The sequence below is a fragment of the Budorcas taxicolor genome, chromosome 11 (genome assembly GCF_023091745.1).
Source record: "Budorcas taxicolor isolate Tak-1 chromosome 11, Takin1.1, whole genome shotgun sequence".
Classification (NCBI taxonomy): domain Eukaryota; kingdom Metazoa; phylum Chordata; class Mammalia; order Artiodactyla; family Bovidae; genus Budorcas; species Budorcas taxicolor.
Genome location: NC_068920.1, coordinates 27,868,521 through 27,885,048, shown reverse-complemented (window position 1 = coordinate 27,885,048; position 16,528 = coordinate 27,868,521). Strand labels below are relative to the sequence as shown.

General features: G+C 42.7%; 1 protein-coding gene across 1 annotated transcript in view; it reads left to right on the top strand.

Moving 5' to 3' along the window:
- RIPOR2 (RHO family interacting cell polarization regulator 2) overlaps window positions 1-16,528 on the top strand; it is a 214,327-nt gene that overhangs the window by 115,889 nt on the left and 81,910 nt on the right. The gene's annotated exons all lie outside the window — the stretch shown is intronic.

The window sequence follows — 16,528 nt, the reverse complement described above, 5'->3', positions numbered from 1 at the left end:
TCTATCTAAATTAGCATTTGGGAAACTCTGAGAGGGAGCAAATATGAAAGCATGTTCTGTGGTGGGATTTTCTTTGCTATTTATAACAGCGCCATGAACTGATAGAATGGCGTTTGAAAAAAAGTGTGTCAAAGAATCAAATACGCAGATACAATTTGTAGAAGGCACCTTTTACCACTTTTAGATAAATTATATGGACTGAAATATTATGAAAAATAACTTCTCTCCCTTCAACTTCTGGTTTACATGCCAAAGGTTATCAAGAAGAGACATTTCTCAGCCCCCTATTAATCTCCATTAGCATCTCTAAAGACTAAACAATCAATGATAATTTAGAGTCTTAATGTAAAGCAGGATAAAAAGCTTTTTCAGGAAACATTGCTGTTTTGAATGGTCTGTGCTCTACAGTCTGAGTAAAAACCATATGCTTGCTCTGCACAGCTTCCATAGGAGGACACAGGGCTGTACTGAGTGCTTCACAGGCAAAAATTCTAGAGCCACCCATGTTTAATAAATCTTTGATGATTTTTTTTTTAACCACTCAGATTTCCAAACTGAGAGAAGGTAGCAGGGCTGAAAGAACCAAATATCTGTACTCAAAACACCTAAGTCAATCTAATAGCAGTTTGACTTTAGGCAAGCTACCTAACCCCTCAGAGGTTTCACTTCCCTTCTTCCACTTGGAGATGATGATAATTATAGTGATGATGATGGGGGATGGTGGTCACCTGCCCCCGAAATCGCTTAATATTAATGGAGATAATGTCTGAGACCATGGGAAACCAGTAAGGGCTTCCTGGTTAGTTACATTACTAATTTAATGTCAGTTGGTTTTTCATTGTGATTTTCATAGCTGTCCCACTCTCCCAAGTCTATACAATCTCCCTCTTCTACTCTTGGCGTGTGATCAACAAAGACACTAGCTGATGAGAGCAGAGCTATGGAGACTGCTCACGACAAATGCTTCCCTGGGAATAGAAAGGTGCGTCTGGCTTATGAATTAACAAGCCTGACTGCTTGCTATCTGACCTCCACCATGTGACCAAGGCAGGGCTCAGAATAACCCCACCATACAGAATAAGTACATGATTTCCTACCTTTTTTTATTTTTGGTGGGAGGGACTAACCAATCTGGTCTCCCTCTAAAAATTCTTAGAGTTTTAAAATAAGCTATGGCAGTTTTCTTGTAGAGAGAGTCCCCTTTGCCTCACTCAGGAATGCAGGAGGCGAAGAATCATATCTTCAACATTATCTTTACAATACACAGGCCCTTTCTCCAGGGTAAATATTTACCTGCAGTAAACATACCCCAGTTACTGCCTCCCCATCACTTTACAGAGTACTTTTTAAAAAGTAACTTGATAAAGGCTGGGCTTTCTATATTTGTTAAACTGTTTCTACTTTAAAGATGACACTTACTGAAACTTGCATTATGTATATGTTAAGAGCATTTTAGGATGGTAATTAAGATTCTAAATGAAGCCTCTACAACATTTCCTCTAGTGGTGTTTTGCTTTGTTTTTACTTCCATTGCTGTTTAAAGATATTTTTCAGTGGTAAAACCTCCTGGAGAAAAGCATAGTCATCTGTTTGCATATAAATTAAGCGCATGCTCAGTCATGTCCGATTCTTTGCGACCCCATGGACTGTAGCCCACCAGGCTCCTTCTATCCATAGGATTTTCCAGGCAAGAGTACTGGAGTGGTTTTCCATTTCCTCCTCCAGGGGAACTTCCTGACCCAGGAATTGAACTCTCGTCTCCTGTGTCTCCTGTGAATTCTTTACCACTGAGCCACCTGCGAAGCCCATGTGTTTACAGAAAGACAAACATTAGTTCAATTGTTTAATATTAATAATTATACTTCATGGAATAGAAAGTACATTAATAGGATCTACCCACTGTGAATTAATCACCAAATCTTTATTGAGTACCACTCAGAAAGAGTTAGGACAAGGGGACAGGACTGGTCAGGCTGGAAATGGCCCCAGCTATAGGAGGGCAGACTGAAAAACGGTCAGCCCAGATCCTCCCCACTCCTGCAAAGACAACCGCTGGTGGCTCAAAAGCATTGTCTTCTGTTTGAGAAAAGGCAACTTATCTTGTCATTTATGTTATGAACTACAGTGCAGAAGACAGGAAGAGCCCTGCATGTCTTCCTAACATCAATGATACACCCAAAAGGCGGACGTTTATGCCTTTATAAGCTACTGGGCAACGTTGAAAACTGCACATAGCAAGTCAGTAGCTCATTACCCACCCCTTGACCTGAGCAGGAGTTGGCAAACCATGGCCTGCAGGCCAGACACGGCCCACTGCCTGTTTCTGCCCAGCCTGCAAGATGGCAATGGTTTTTACAGACGAGCATTTGTAATCAGTTTGATAATCAGGAACATTGACCTTAAACTCCAGTTAAGCAAGATATTATCACTAAGAAAAAGAATTCCATTCTTCTCCTTAGTGGACTGTGTGTGTGTTAGTCACTCAGTCGTGTCTAACTCATTGCAACCATATGGACTATAACCCCCAGGCTCCTCTGTCCATGGAATTTTCCAGACAAGAATATTGGAGTGGATTGCCATTCCCTTCTCCAGGGGATCATCCTGACCCAGGGATTGAACCTGGGTCTCTTGCATTGCAGGCAGATTCTTTACCATCTGAGCCACCAGAGAAGCCCCTTAGTGGACTGGTATTACCATAAGTGCTCAATTATTACACAAAGTGCTCAATTATTATACTTTGAATTTTGCCCATATAAAATGTGAGATTTGGTTTCCTCTCTTGTTGTATGTATGTAAACAATTTCCTCATTTTTTACATCTTGGCTCCCAAAGCCTAAAATATTTACTTTCTGACTCTTTACAGAAAAAGCCTGGTTTATATAACTGGTTTAAGTCATCAGGTTCCATCATTTTGCCTCTTGAGGTCATTGAGAGCTTCTTAACCATTTCTCCCACCAGCTCTTCCCCTTTTCATGTCTGCTGAGAAAGTTCTATCATTTTTAAATCCCTTTTAAGAGGAGATTTGTTCCCTCTTAAATATTCTTTTTATGAGAACACATGTCCCTCAAATTACATTGCTGCTGTAACATCAGCTGGTAGGATGATGAAAAATTGATAGTTTAAGACAAAACCAAAGACAGGAAATGCAGGGTGGGAGAGGGTAGAAACAGTAGCATCCATCAAGTAAGGAGAGAGACAGAGGAGGACTAAGGGCCTATTCTCCGTTAGGTGAAAGAAGGTAACAGTCAGGAGGCGTCCAGGGCCCCCCGACTTACACCGCTGCATCACCTCAAGGCACTGTCCTCTTCATCTGACTCTTTGGGTTTCATCCCTGAGATCTGAAATCCTTGGACCTCCTTGTAAGAGATGGTTGATGCACAAACATGATCAGTGCCATCTTCTTGGCTCTTCCACACATGTCAGCCCAAGTCTCCCAATTCATCAAGGAGTGATAGTGCCAGACCCTGGGGCATCATTCAAAGAAACCACAAATTGGAAATATAACCCCCTTTACATTAGGAGATTAGATGGGATTAGCAACTTTAATCATCCTCAAAACAGTGCTGGCTCTTGCCCACTGCCCTCTTCTGTAAGGCAGATCTGCCGGTGTCCACACAGCCTGCATGTTAATTTGAGGACAAGGAAGCCTTTTCAAAACAGGCATAAAAGAGAGAGTGAAAAACACCACCCCACACACCCTTGCACGTTTGGTAGGCCACTTGGCTCCTAGTTGCTAAGCATTGAGAGGAGCTGGAATGTTCAGCACTATTAGACATCTCTGAGCAGTTCTAACTTGCTGGAGGGGAAAAATATATTACTGTTAAAAAGAGTTTGGGGGCCATTATGCGCTGTCAATGAGACTGTAAAATGGCGCAGCCACTATGGAACGCAAGTGTAATTCCTCAGAAAATTACAAGTAGAGTTAATATATGATCTAGCAGTTCCACCTCTGGCCTTTTACCCAAAAGAACTGAGAGCAAGGTCTTGAGGAGATAGTTGTACATCCACGTTCATAGCCCCATTATCCACAATAGTCGAAAGGTAGAACAACACAACTGTCCATCAGCAGATAAATGGGTCAACAAAATATGGTATGTACATACAATGGAATACTATTCAGCCTTAAAAAGGAAGGGAATTCTGGCATGCTCTCACCTGGATGAACCTTGGGGACATTAAGCTTGGTGAAATAAGCTGGTCACAAAAAGACAAATCACTATATAATCATGAATATGAGGTGTCTAGAGTTGTCAAATTCATAGACAAAAGATGGCATGTTGATTGGCAGGGGGTGGAAAATAATAAATAAAATTAAAATAGAGGTGGCAGGGAGGAAGTGGGAAGTTGTGGTTTAATGAGTATAGCTTCAGCTTTATAAGATGAGAAGAGTCCTGGAGATTGGTTACACAGCAATGTGAATGAGCTTAACACTACTAAACTATACACTTAAAAATGATTAAGATGGTAAATCTTACATCACACACATTATATTTACATATATATATCCACATTAAAAAAAAATTAGGAATAGTTATACCAAGAGACAGGAAAGAACAGGCAGTTCCTGAAAGTCTGCAAAATGGTTGCTTTTTCTTGAGCTATGTAAACTTAACAGCAGGGAACTGAATTTTCACGTGAGATAGAAATGGTTCCAGGGAGCTGACTCTGGGCATATCTGACACAATCTTAAAAGGACTGTTTTCTCCACAACAGGATGTTTAAGAGTTAGATCTGGGAATTTTTCCTACCAATGTCTGCCTAGTTGGAAATCAGTTTTAGAATCTCTGAATAAATATTTTGAGATTAGTGCTTCTGAAGCTCTTCTAAAAAGGAGTAGCATAATTAGCAGAGGCACCCCCGTCAGGAGCTTATGAACTATATAGGGACAGAAGATGGGTTATTTCTTCATTCATTAAAGACTATCCGCTGATAGTCTACCATGGGCCAGATTCAGCTCTCTTCAGCTCTTGGATCAGCAGTGACTATGACAAAGCCCCAGCCCTGGTGAAGTTCTACTGGTGGTAGAGGGAGCCAGACAGTAAACAAACAAGTAAAAACACGATGTGTCAGATGGAGAGAAGTGTTATGGAGTAAAAGTAAGTGCAGGATGAGAAGTGTAGAGCGTGGTGGTCAGAGAAGGCTATGCTGGCAAGTGCCCAGAGGCTTCAAGGGACTGCAGGGTTGGCCTGTATATCAGAAGGGGAAGGTTCCAGCAAGAGTCAGAAGGCCAGTGTGGCTGCAGCACAACATGAGCAAGACTGAGAGCAGTAGAAGATTTGATCCAAGAGGTTCCTGGCGGCTGTGTTAGGGGGATGGACCCAGCTCTTGTACAGCCTTACAGGCCACTGTAAGCATTTGGGTTTTAGCTCTATGGGAGATGCGGAACCACTGGTGAAGGTTGAGCAGAGTGACATAATCTGGTTTGCCTCTCAAAAGCATTATCTGACTACTGTCTAGAAAATAAAAATGGCATAAAGGGCAAAAGCAGGGGAGCCAGTTAGGGGAAGATGGCAACAGTCCAGAAGAGAATTGGTGGGGGCTTACCAGGCCTGATAGTGATTGAATTCTGGAGGTGAGGGGGAAAAGGCACTAAGGAGAACTCCAAGACTCTGATCCAGGCTTCTGGAAGGATGGGCTGCTCTTCACTGAGGTGAGGAAGGCTGCTGGAGAAGTAGGCTTGGGGTAGAGGCAGTATTGCCCTGATGGGGAAGTAGGAATCCACTTGGGGATAGTTGAGCTATAAACAGGGAATGACTTCATAAAGTTCCTCTCCAAGTACCCAGCATAGTGGGCACTAGGAAATATCTGTTGAAATGTTGATGATAAAGTGGCATATACATAAGTGAGAATTATTTATAGATTTATCTCCAGTTTATGGAGATTGGGCTGTATCACCTGCATGGGCTGTTCCATAAAGCTAGGAGAATGCAATATAAACTGCACAAACACTTAAGGGAAATTAAAGGAAAGATGAGGGGGAGGGAGGGTCATCTGGACAGGCTTCTTGCAGGTGAATATTTGGAGGAGAGGGCTTCATATCTTTGGGAGCACTGCTGTGAGATACAGAATGGCGATGGAAATGCGTCTGTGAACTCCCCTTCTTCACATGGCCTGCCTGCATTCGGTGCTAGGTTCACCATGTTCAGATACGTTCATTTCTTACCCTTTTGCTCCAAGGCTGTACATCCATAGCATCTTAGCTGAAAGAGATCTCTTTAGAGGTTTTTGTACGTATTCTCCTAATAGGAGATAGGCTAGGGTCAATCCCATTGCTAAACTCCCTGCCTTTCTCCCCTTTCCGCAAGGAGATTATCAGTCTCTGTCAGTCACATATCCATTTAACAGTCAAGAGCCAGCAATCAGCACATTCGCTTGTATTTTATCTCAAGCCCCAAAGAGCTGTGTCTTCAATCACTTCTCTTTATTCTAATCCTAGAGGAAAATTGTTCTTCCTCCTGTAAGATAGTCTTTTGTATCCTTGAAAACCATTAAAAGAACATATTCACATGCCAGTAATTCCCCAGACCCTGCAATAGCCAGTCAAATGTTTGTATTCCACCACCAGGCACTTGAGTTGACTAGTATATCTATGCCGACAAGAGGCCAAGTGTATTCTAAGTACTGAAGAGACCCGAATGTCTGCAAATTAGGATCTGAAACGCAGGGACGCACACCCCACAGCTGTTGAACTTGAATTACTCTTTGAATGCGGCACCCAGGGCTGAGAGGCACTTCTCAGAGAGGCCTGTGTGCATTCGTTCTTCTAAACCCTGCCGGTGCCCAGAGCTTACATCCTCATTTGGACTTTACAGCCGTCTTGGGTACAGGGAGCAGACGAGAACAGGTGTTCAGATTTATATTCCTCAAGCAGCCCCTTGAGGCTCATTGAGGACAGGTCAGTGAAGGAAGAGGCTGAAACGAAGCCTTCCACCCCCAGAGTTCTCGTGCCTGCCAGCAGACAGCTGTTCCAGCCGCTTCCTGCTGTCACTCATGAAAGCATTACTGCGATTCAATGAAAAATAATAGAGGGTTGCTTGGAGCAGCCCCTTACTTTGGAGATTGGCTGAAACCAAGGCACTTGGATGTGTTGCCATCACTGTGAAATTTTCACCTCCAGCAGCCTGAGCAAGAATGACCTATTTTGAATGTGACAGCCCATGACACTTCGGCGGCGTGAATAATTTAATAGGTGCAAGAGCTCTGTCAACGCTGTGATATTACAGTAGCCCTGCCTTCCTGGCTAATTATGGAGGGTGACGGCGCCCCATCCCATTGTCACAGCTTCTGTGCGAAGCTGCCAGGGACGTGGATTGTGTGTGAGCAGAGAAGGAAAGAGGGGAAGTGGGGCCAGGCCTGGTCCCTGCTACCAAAGAAGGCTTTGTGGGTCGAACAAGCCCTGCCGCAAGAGTCAGATTTCCCCTTTCCCATCTGCAAAGCGAAACTGTGCGGGGCCCAGGGGGTTGGAGCTTGTATCCAGTATCTCCGATCGATCGGGGAGACGGAGGCTGGGAAAGGGTGATTTAGGAAGGAAAAGAGGCACTGGACGCTGAAGCTAGCAGGGAGAGCTAATGGTTTCCAGGCCTCAGAGAGGAGATACCAGCCTTTTAAATGTGCAGCTGGACTCCCAGCCCCAGGAGCAGGCGTATGAGCTGAGTGCTGCAGAGAAGAGTGAACAGCTAGAAGGAATCTCATTTGTGGCTTCAGAACCTTTCCCTTGTGTACTAAGCCATCTTGATCCTCCCTTCAGCTCTCTCTGGCTTTGCTTAAATGATAGCGACAGCCAGTTAACCTCAGAGACCTGTTTCTGATGTGAATTGGGCTCCAGAATAATGTCCATGAAGATGGTGAAGATTAACAAGCAGCGAAAAAGTTTTAAGTAAAATGGTTTCTAGGTCCGTGATTCTAAAATCACCTTTTGATGTTAACAGTCTTGATCTCATGCATTACAGAGGGACCAGCCTTTAGGAAGATTTGTGCATTGCTGGGGGACAGTAAGGAGAAAAGAAATTGAACAGGATTGTGTAACAACAGATCTTGCCTAAAATTGAAAGAGAAATGAAAAAAAGGAGTTACATAAAGAAAATATATTTTTAAAAATATGAATGACTGGCTAAAAGCATATTTAAAACTTTTTTTCAATAGTCAATAGTCTGTTATTAATGTGCATTACTTAGGGGAGTATTAGGAAACGGATGGCTGGCTCATATGAGAATAATTCCAAGAAGGTTTATTTACAAAGAGATGACTTATGGAGGTCTGAATCAGTAGAGTGTCGGGGAACCAGAGGGAAGAATGAAGTGAACACCACCTGGCTCCAAAGGATGGTAGAGGAAGAGGTTTCTAGAACATGCAAGGAGAGAGAACTATATAGAAAGGCTGCCTGGGGTTGAAGGGGAGCAGTCATCTTTTGTGAAAGGGTGATGGTCTCCAGTCACTTCTGCATTCATTCTGCATTATTTTATCCTTCTTTTAATGTCTTTGTGCAACAGTATTTGTTAAATTTATACTACTTACCTTCAGCCTTATTGGGTTCAGAGCTATAGGAATTTGTAAAGTTAACGTTTTACCAAAATGTTTGTCAGTCTAGAGCAGAGGTTCTCAAAATATAGTCTGAGGCGCCCTCAGGTCTCCCAAGACTCTTTCAGGGTGTTTCCCCAAGACCCTAAACAATTTTTAAAAATACGAGAGGATTTAGGTTATGTTATATAAATAAATATGAGTTTTTAAAGTATTGAGGTATAGTTGATATACAATATTATATGTTACAGGTGTACAATATAATGATTCATAATTTTTAAATGTTATGTTTCATTTATAGTTATTAAAAATATTTGGTATATTCCCTGGATTGTATCCTTGTAGCATATTTTATACCTAACAGTTTATACCTTTTAACCATTTTTCCCTCTCCGCTTACCCTCCCCACTGGTAACCACTAGTTTGTTCTCTATATCTGTGAGTCTGCTTCTTTTCCATTATATTCACTAGTTTGTTGTATATTTTAGATTCCACATGTAAGTGATATGCAGTATTTGTCTTTCTCTGTCTGATGTATTTCGCTTAGCATAATGCCCTCCAAATTCTATACATATAAACATATATATATATGTACATATAAACTATTAAATGGCTGGTCTAGATTACATTATTGTGTAATGGGGCTTGAGATAAAAAAATTGGGAAGTGATTTTTATAAATTAATTATTGCAGAAAATTACCACTCCTTATAATATAATAGTAATATATGAGAAATCCAATCTCAAGTTGCTGGACAGAACGGGGTTGTTTGCTACATGTAGGACGTATTTTATTTCCTGTCAGCCTTGAACATTTTGCTGACTATCTTTCACCCATGCAACTTCCAGGTCACTTGGTGTAGAAGCTAGAAGTGGGGGTGAAGGAGGGGTTTAAGATTGGATCATTTGCCTGAATGCATAGGCCTGAGTTCAGAGCTCCTGAGGCATCCACTCCTGGGACATACTAAAATGCTAAGGGTGTTGGCCCAAGTAGTTTCCCATTGTGCAAGCAGATATGTGTGACAATGGTAAGAAAACAACAGCAGGAGATGCCTGCTCCCTTGAGGACCTTATCATCAGAACCAGGCACGGACAGAGGAGGATGGGGTTCTGCTCCCAGCAGTTTCGAGAGCAGCGAGCAAGACTCAGCTGTCATTTGTTACATTGAAACATACTCCTATAGGTCCAGCTCTGATGTCAAAAAATACAGGCTTGTAAACACACTTTTTCCAGGGAATAAGGTGACAGAAGGCAGCAGGGACACTATGTGCTCTCGTTCCAAACATAGTCGATAGTTACTGATGATTCTCTACGCTCTTTAATATAGAAGTTACAATGCTATAAGTGGCAGTAAGCATAGTTCCCAACATCAAGGAGTTTAAACTGATGAGGGGATGTGTACCAAATATTTAGGCTGGAAGGAAGGTGTGTGATAGGGTCTTATTCAGGGGACACACAAGGGACTTGAAGAAGGTACAGGCAGAGTGGAGGGCCAAGAAGGCATCGGGAAAGGAGGCAGTGTTTGAACCAGGCTTTCTGGCTAGGCAGGGTTTTTATTTTTTATTTCTTTTTTTTTTTAATTTAAATTTATTTATTTTAACTGGAGGCTAATTACTTTACAATATTGTATTGGTTTTGCCATACATCAACATGAATCCACCACGAGTGTACCGGTGCTCCCCATCCTGAACCCCCTCCCTCCTCCCTCCCCGGGGTTTTAGAGACAAATCTCAGAGGTAAAAGAAAACATGATGGGCAATTCTCAGCAGAAAGTTTACAGGCAGTAGAAATGGCCCGAGCAAAGAGGCAGAAGTAGAAAGAATCAAATGTTAGAGCCCAAGGAAGCTTGGTGATCAAGTGGTTCAAATCCTTCATTTGACAAGTGAGGCCCCTAAGATCACAAGGGTTGAAATTTGTCCCAAGTTTACAACCCACGTGTTTCAATTCAAAGTCCAAACACTTTTTGTAAGGCTGTTTCCCGGACACTGTCATGATAGGAAGAGCCGAGGCTTAGACTGGGTACTATGGAGAGATGGGGATGCAGCTGAAAGGCTTCTGGAAACACACTGTAGTGCCATGAAGGCCAGGCACCTGTTGGGACCTTACCCAGACCCGTGAGTCCCAAAGTACCTTCTGAGACAACCGTAGCAGAATCGTCAGCATGCTTTTTCAAATGACTGAATTAAAAAATCAAAATCTGCTTTTTAAACTCTATCCCAGAGTGATTCTTATGCACTCCATAAACTAGAAAAACAGAAATAAAGGAGGGGAGGAGGAAGGAGCGGGTGGGATGTATGGAGAGAGTAACATGAAAGCATATACATTACCATATGTAAAATAGATAGCCAATGGGAATTTGCTGTGTGACTCAAGGAACTCAGACCAGGGCTCTGTAACAACTTGGAGCGGTGGAGCGAGGAGGGAAGTGGGTGGGAGTTTCAAGAGGGAGGGGACATAGGTATATCTATGGCTGATTCATGTTGATTCATTATCCTTCAATTAAAAATAAATACGTTTAATCATAAAAAAAAAAAACAAATAAAAGGGAATAGAGAAAGATTGGTTATAGCGACAAGTGAAACATTAGTAGAGGTGAGCCAGGGGGGAGGGTAAAGAGTTATAGTAGGAGAGAGTTCTAGCATCTTCCTCTTTCATGGCAGCATTCCCAGTCATGATTTGGCCTTGCAGTTGGGTGACCAAATGCCTCTGGGGGAAGGTCATAGGAGTAAGAAGGAACTGCAGAATCAGGATGTTAGATATGCTATCCACCTGGATATTAAACATCATAGTTCTGAAGAAAGATTCGATCTCAGCTCTATCTGGCTACCTCTCTCCAGGACTAGTTAACTAGATGGAGAGTAAAAGCCCAAATGCACCAGCATTGTAGGCAGAAGGAATACATAGAGAAATACAAACGGATAGAGGTGCCTAGGTAAAAGCCGATCTCTGGCACCTTGCGGTTAGAGCACTCACTTCACTTCATAATGGCAGTAGGTCTTCGGACATGTTCTGAATCCTGCATTAAATATCTGACGCTCTAAATCAGGAAACAATTGGCTGCACTTCAGATGCTCTTCTGCTTTCTTCTAATGAATTGTGCATTTACTAAGATTGATTGGTGGTGCAAAGAACAGAGCCTGGCATGGCCAATTCCGTCCCCTAAACAAAATCTGGCCTTAAAAATGCCCATGAGAGGAAAACAATGAAATTTGGTTTTCAGAAAAGACCATTTTCAGTGCTGCTGAAGTTAAAACACCCTGTTTTATGGCACCAAAAATAATCACAGTTCCCATAGCACCCATAGTACTTCCTCTTTCATGACAGCCACCTCAGATATTTACAGCTGTCCTTACAACCAGGCTCCTCAAGATGGGTTCCATGACTTTCCTATTTATCTCTGTGGTTCCTGCCCTTAGCAGAGTGCCTGGCACCTGAGTTGAAATAATAGCTATCATTTTTCCCTGCTGCTACTGCTGCTAAGTTGCTTCAGTCGTGTCTGACTGTGTGACTCTCTGGACTGTACCCCACCAGGCTCTTCTGTCCATCGAGTTTTCCAGGCAAGAGTACTGGGATGGGCTGCCATTTCCTTCTCCAGGGGATCTTCCCTACCCAGGGATCAAATCCATGGCTCTTATGTCTCCTACAGTGGCAAGTGGATTCTTTACCACCAGCACCACCTGGGAAGCCCTCATTTGTCCCTGCTGCCAAGTCATTTCAGTTGTGTCTGACTCTTTGTGACCCCATGGACTACAGCCCGCCAAGCTCCTCTGTCCATGTGATTCTCCAGACAAGAATACTGGAGTAGGCTGCCATTTCCTTCTCCACCATTTGTCCCTTGAGCTGTTAAATTAAAATTGATACATGGATAAGGACTACGGGTGGGGTGGGGGACTTGTGTTAAACCGTTAACTGCTTTGGAAAAAGTCATTTCTTTCCGTTGGTGTGAAAGCACGACAAAGTCTCACACTAGAGATTTCTATAATATCCCCACCACCAATGCCTGACAAGCTCTGGGCTTCACTGTTTTCCTGGATGAGGTTTCCAGGGCTACACCAGTGTATCTCTGAATGCTTCAAGTGGTGAAGTTTTCAAGACAGAATTAGAGAGCTCTCACCAGAAATTAAATCAGCCAGAACTTTGATCTTGGGCTTCCAGCCTCCAGAACAGTGCGAAAACACATTTCTGTTGTCTAAGCCCACCCAGTATATGGTATTTGTTATGACAGTCCTAGCTGACTAATATAGTGGGGAAACAGAAATCTACTTCTCTTTAGGGTGGCTGTTAGACCCTGCTCTCCCCCCTGGACTTTTCCTAGGTAGTCTATTATAATCTAATCTGGTTAGTAATAGACTACTAATGCTAGTAATACACTACTAGTGCTACTAACAGACTACTAATGCTAGTGATGCTAATCTGTAGTAGCTATTACTTCTCCCAAGACTTTTCCTGCATAACTGTACTTCTTTCCAGGCTTCTTTCTCTAGAATGAGGTAAATGGAGGAATGTTTGGAACCACTAGTCTCTACATAATTAACCATAATACAAAGTGGCGGTTGCCCAGCATCTCAGGAGATAAGGTCTAAGATGCTGTGAAAGTTCTGAAGTGAGAATGCAGGGAAAGAGGCAAGAGATCTGGGGGAAACAGACAGAGACTAGAGTCCTGAAACTGGACCTTAATGAATAGATGTGGCTGTTGGGAAATGGGGTGAAGGCTATGGGCATGGAGATAGGCTGGGGGTGGGGCTGACGAAGGAAATAAAAAGATCAAGGTAAGAGTCCAGGTGAGCTCCAGAAAGGCAGAGTTATTCATCTTTCATTCACTAACTAGTTGTTAAGCTCTTGCTCTGTGCTGGGGATACCACGAGATGTAAGGCAGAAACAGTCTCTGCCCTTATGATCTCACACCGCATACACCACCTGGGAAGCTCCATGATCTCACAGTTCAGTGAAAAAGAGACCAAGGACAACTAAAAAGGTAAAGAAAATCATTTTAATTAACAACTGGTGCTATAAAAGACACAGCGCATTAAAAAAGAAGAAATGAGGGGAAGAATATACTTGAAGATGTAGGTGGTCAGGGAAGACCTCTCTGAGAAGTAATTTGGCACATTTAGGGAACTAAAAGAAGGCCCTTGTGACCTTAGTGACCTGAGCTTAATAAGAGAGAGGCTGGAGACATAAGTAAGGCTGGAAAGGATTGGCTCACCAAGATCTTCTAAGCATTGTCATGGATTTTAGATTTTATTTTATAATAAGTGAGGAATGAAGGCAGAGTTTTAAGCAGGATAGTGACCACAACATAATTTTTTTTTTAAGATTACTCTTTCTGTATTAGTTATCTATTGCTACATAACAAATTGTCACAAATTCAGCTGTTTAAAACAGCACATGCTTATTATTTCACAGTTTCTGTGAGTCAGGAGTTCAGGAAAAGCTGAATCAATGTGTTTTCTAGGGCTAGGGTCTCATCTGAAGGCTTGACTGAGGAGAGATCCACTTTTGAGCTAACATGAATGATGGCAAGATTCCATTTCCATGAGCTACTGAACTGAGGACCTCGGTTCCTTGTCATATGAGAGTCTCCAACATGGCAGCTTGCTTTATCAAAGCCAGCAAGGGACAAATCCAACTAGCAAGATAGACATCAAAATCTTTTATCATCTAATCATGGAAGTGATATCTCAGCCTATTTGCCATATTCTATTGGTTAAAAGTCACTAGGTTCACACTCATGGGGAAGGGATTACATGAGGGTGTGAATACTAAGGGGTGGGAATCATTAAGGACCATCTTAAAGTTGTCCCACCACAGTGAAGAATGGATTCTGGGGAAGAGCAAAGTGGAGCTGAGGAGATAAGTGACACAGGCTGGAGATGAAGGATCCCAGAGAAGGATGGTAGTAGTAGAGCTGGAGAGAGGTAACCAAGAATGAGAACTGTCAGAGACAGAGCAACAGGTTTTGTTGGTGAATTGAGTGTGGGAAGAAAGAAGAGGCATCAGTAACGACTCCCTGATTTCTGGCCCTCTAGCAGTGGGTTGGATAGTGGTGCTGTTTATTCTGTTTTTAACTAAGATGGTTAAAAGTAGAGGAGGATCAGTTTTGGTTTATGAGGAAGAGAATCAAGAATTGGCCAGCAAGAAATTAACAGGAATTTTAAATAGGTACTCAGATATCGGACCTCAGAGGAGAGTTCTGAGTTGGAAATGTAAATCTGGGAATCTTTTTTCTTTTTTTTAATATTTATCTCTTTTGGCTGTGTCGGGTCTTTGTTGTGGCTCACTAGATCTTCGTCGAGGTATGCGGGATCTTTCATCACACCACGTGGGCTCAGTAGTTGCAGCGTGGGAAAACTGGGACTCGTTAGCACAAGAACATGACTTAAAGCCCTGAATGAATAAATGAGAGCCCACTGCAGGGCCTTGAATACCCAAATGAGATGTTTATGTGTACTTAGAACTCCATTTAGTCCTCTGTAAAGTGCCTCAACCTACCTTTAGAACCACTGTTTGCTTGCCCTAATTCTAATTATCTTTCAAGGAGGATATCCAGGTTCCATCCTCTCCCTCCTGCTGGTTTTGCTTACTTTGGTGGGAGGAGGGAAGAGTGCATCTTCTGATTTAATCCTACCTGTCCTTGTGGTCTATTTCGCCATTGTCTTAAACAATGTCATTCAGTTCCCATACTTAATTGAGTTATCACCATTTAGGTTGTAAACTATTTGAGTGGGGCATGAGAAGAGCATTCTTTCTTTTCTCCCCCATCCTTTCCTCAGATCTCCACAAATATTTATTGTATGAATGAATGTTTCAATAGCAGTTTTATTTATGGCCATTGTAGTAGCTATCAAGAGGCCAAGAAATGCTGTAGGAGTTGTGGGGCTGTTTGGACCTTTGTGACTCTCAAATTTATTGAGGCTGGAAAGGACTGGGGGTGGGGGGGCGGTCATTGAATAGGTGAAAGAGAAAGGAGGTAGAATAAGGAAATATCTGCAAAACCTGGGCTCAGCTGTCAAGTATCAACAAGGATACGACAGGGATGAACCCAGGTCCAGGCTGAAGGGAACAAGGATGTATGACAGACAGGATGGTAGGGCCACCATTATCCAAGTTTGCAAGTGTCAAAATCCAGCTTTTGCACAAGTATCTAAAGTTTATTCAATTGTGTCACCTTGGACAAGTCACATTAACTTCCTTGAATCTTGTTTTTCCCATCCATGAAATGGGAGAATTAATACCTAATACAGACTTATCCGTCAGTTCAGTCACTCAGTCATGTCTGACTCTTTGCAACCCCATGGACTGCAGCACACCAGGCCTCCCTGTCCTTCACCAACTCCTGGAGCTTTCTCAAACTCATGTCCATCAGGTCGGTGATGCCATGCAACTATTTCATCCTCTGTCCCCTTCTCCTCCACCTTCAATCTTCCCAGCATCAGGGTCTTTTCCAAGAAGTTCTTCGAATCAGGTGGCCAAAGTATTGGAGTTTCAGCTTCAGCATCAGTCCTTCCAATGAATATTCAGGACTTATTTCCTTGAGGATTGACTGGTTTGATCTCCTTGCAGTCCAAGGGACTCTCAAGGGTCTTCTCCAACACCAGAGTTCAAAAGCATCAATTCTTCAGCGCTCAGCTGTCTTTATGGTCCAACTCTCACATCCATACATGACTACTGGAAAAACCACAGCTTTGACTTGATGGACCTTTGTTGGCAAAGTAACATCTCTGCTTTTTAATATGCAAACTTATAGTCAGGAACAAATGATACAGAGCTTGTAAAGTATCTGCTTCAGTGAAAGTCGCTCAATCATGTCTAACTCTTTGTGACCCCACGGACTATACAGTCCATGAAATTCTCCAGGTCACAATACTGGAATGAGTAGCCATTCCCTTCTCCAGGGAATCTTCCTAACCGAGGAACTGAACCCAGTCCTACATTGCAAGGGCCACCAGGGAAGCCCATATGCTCCAGAGTCTAGGGTATAAGAAGAAAACCAATGAATGGTAGCGTTCAGC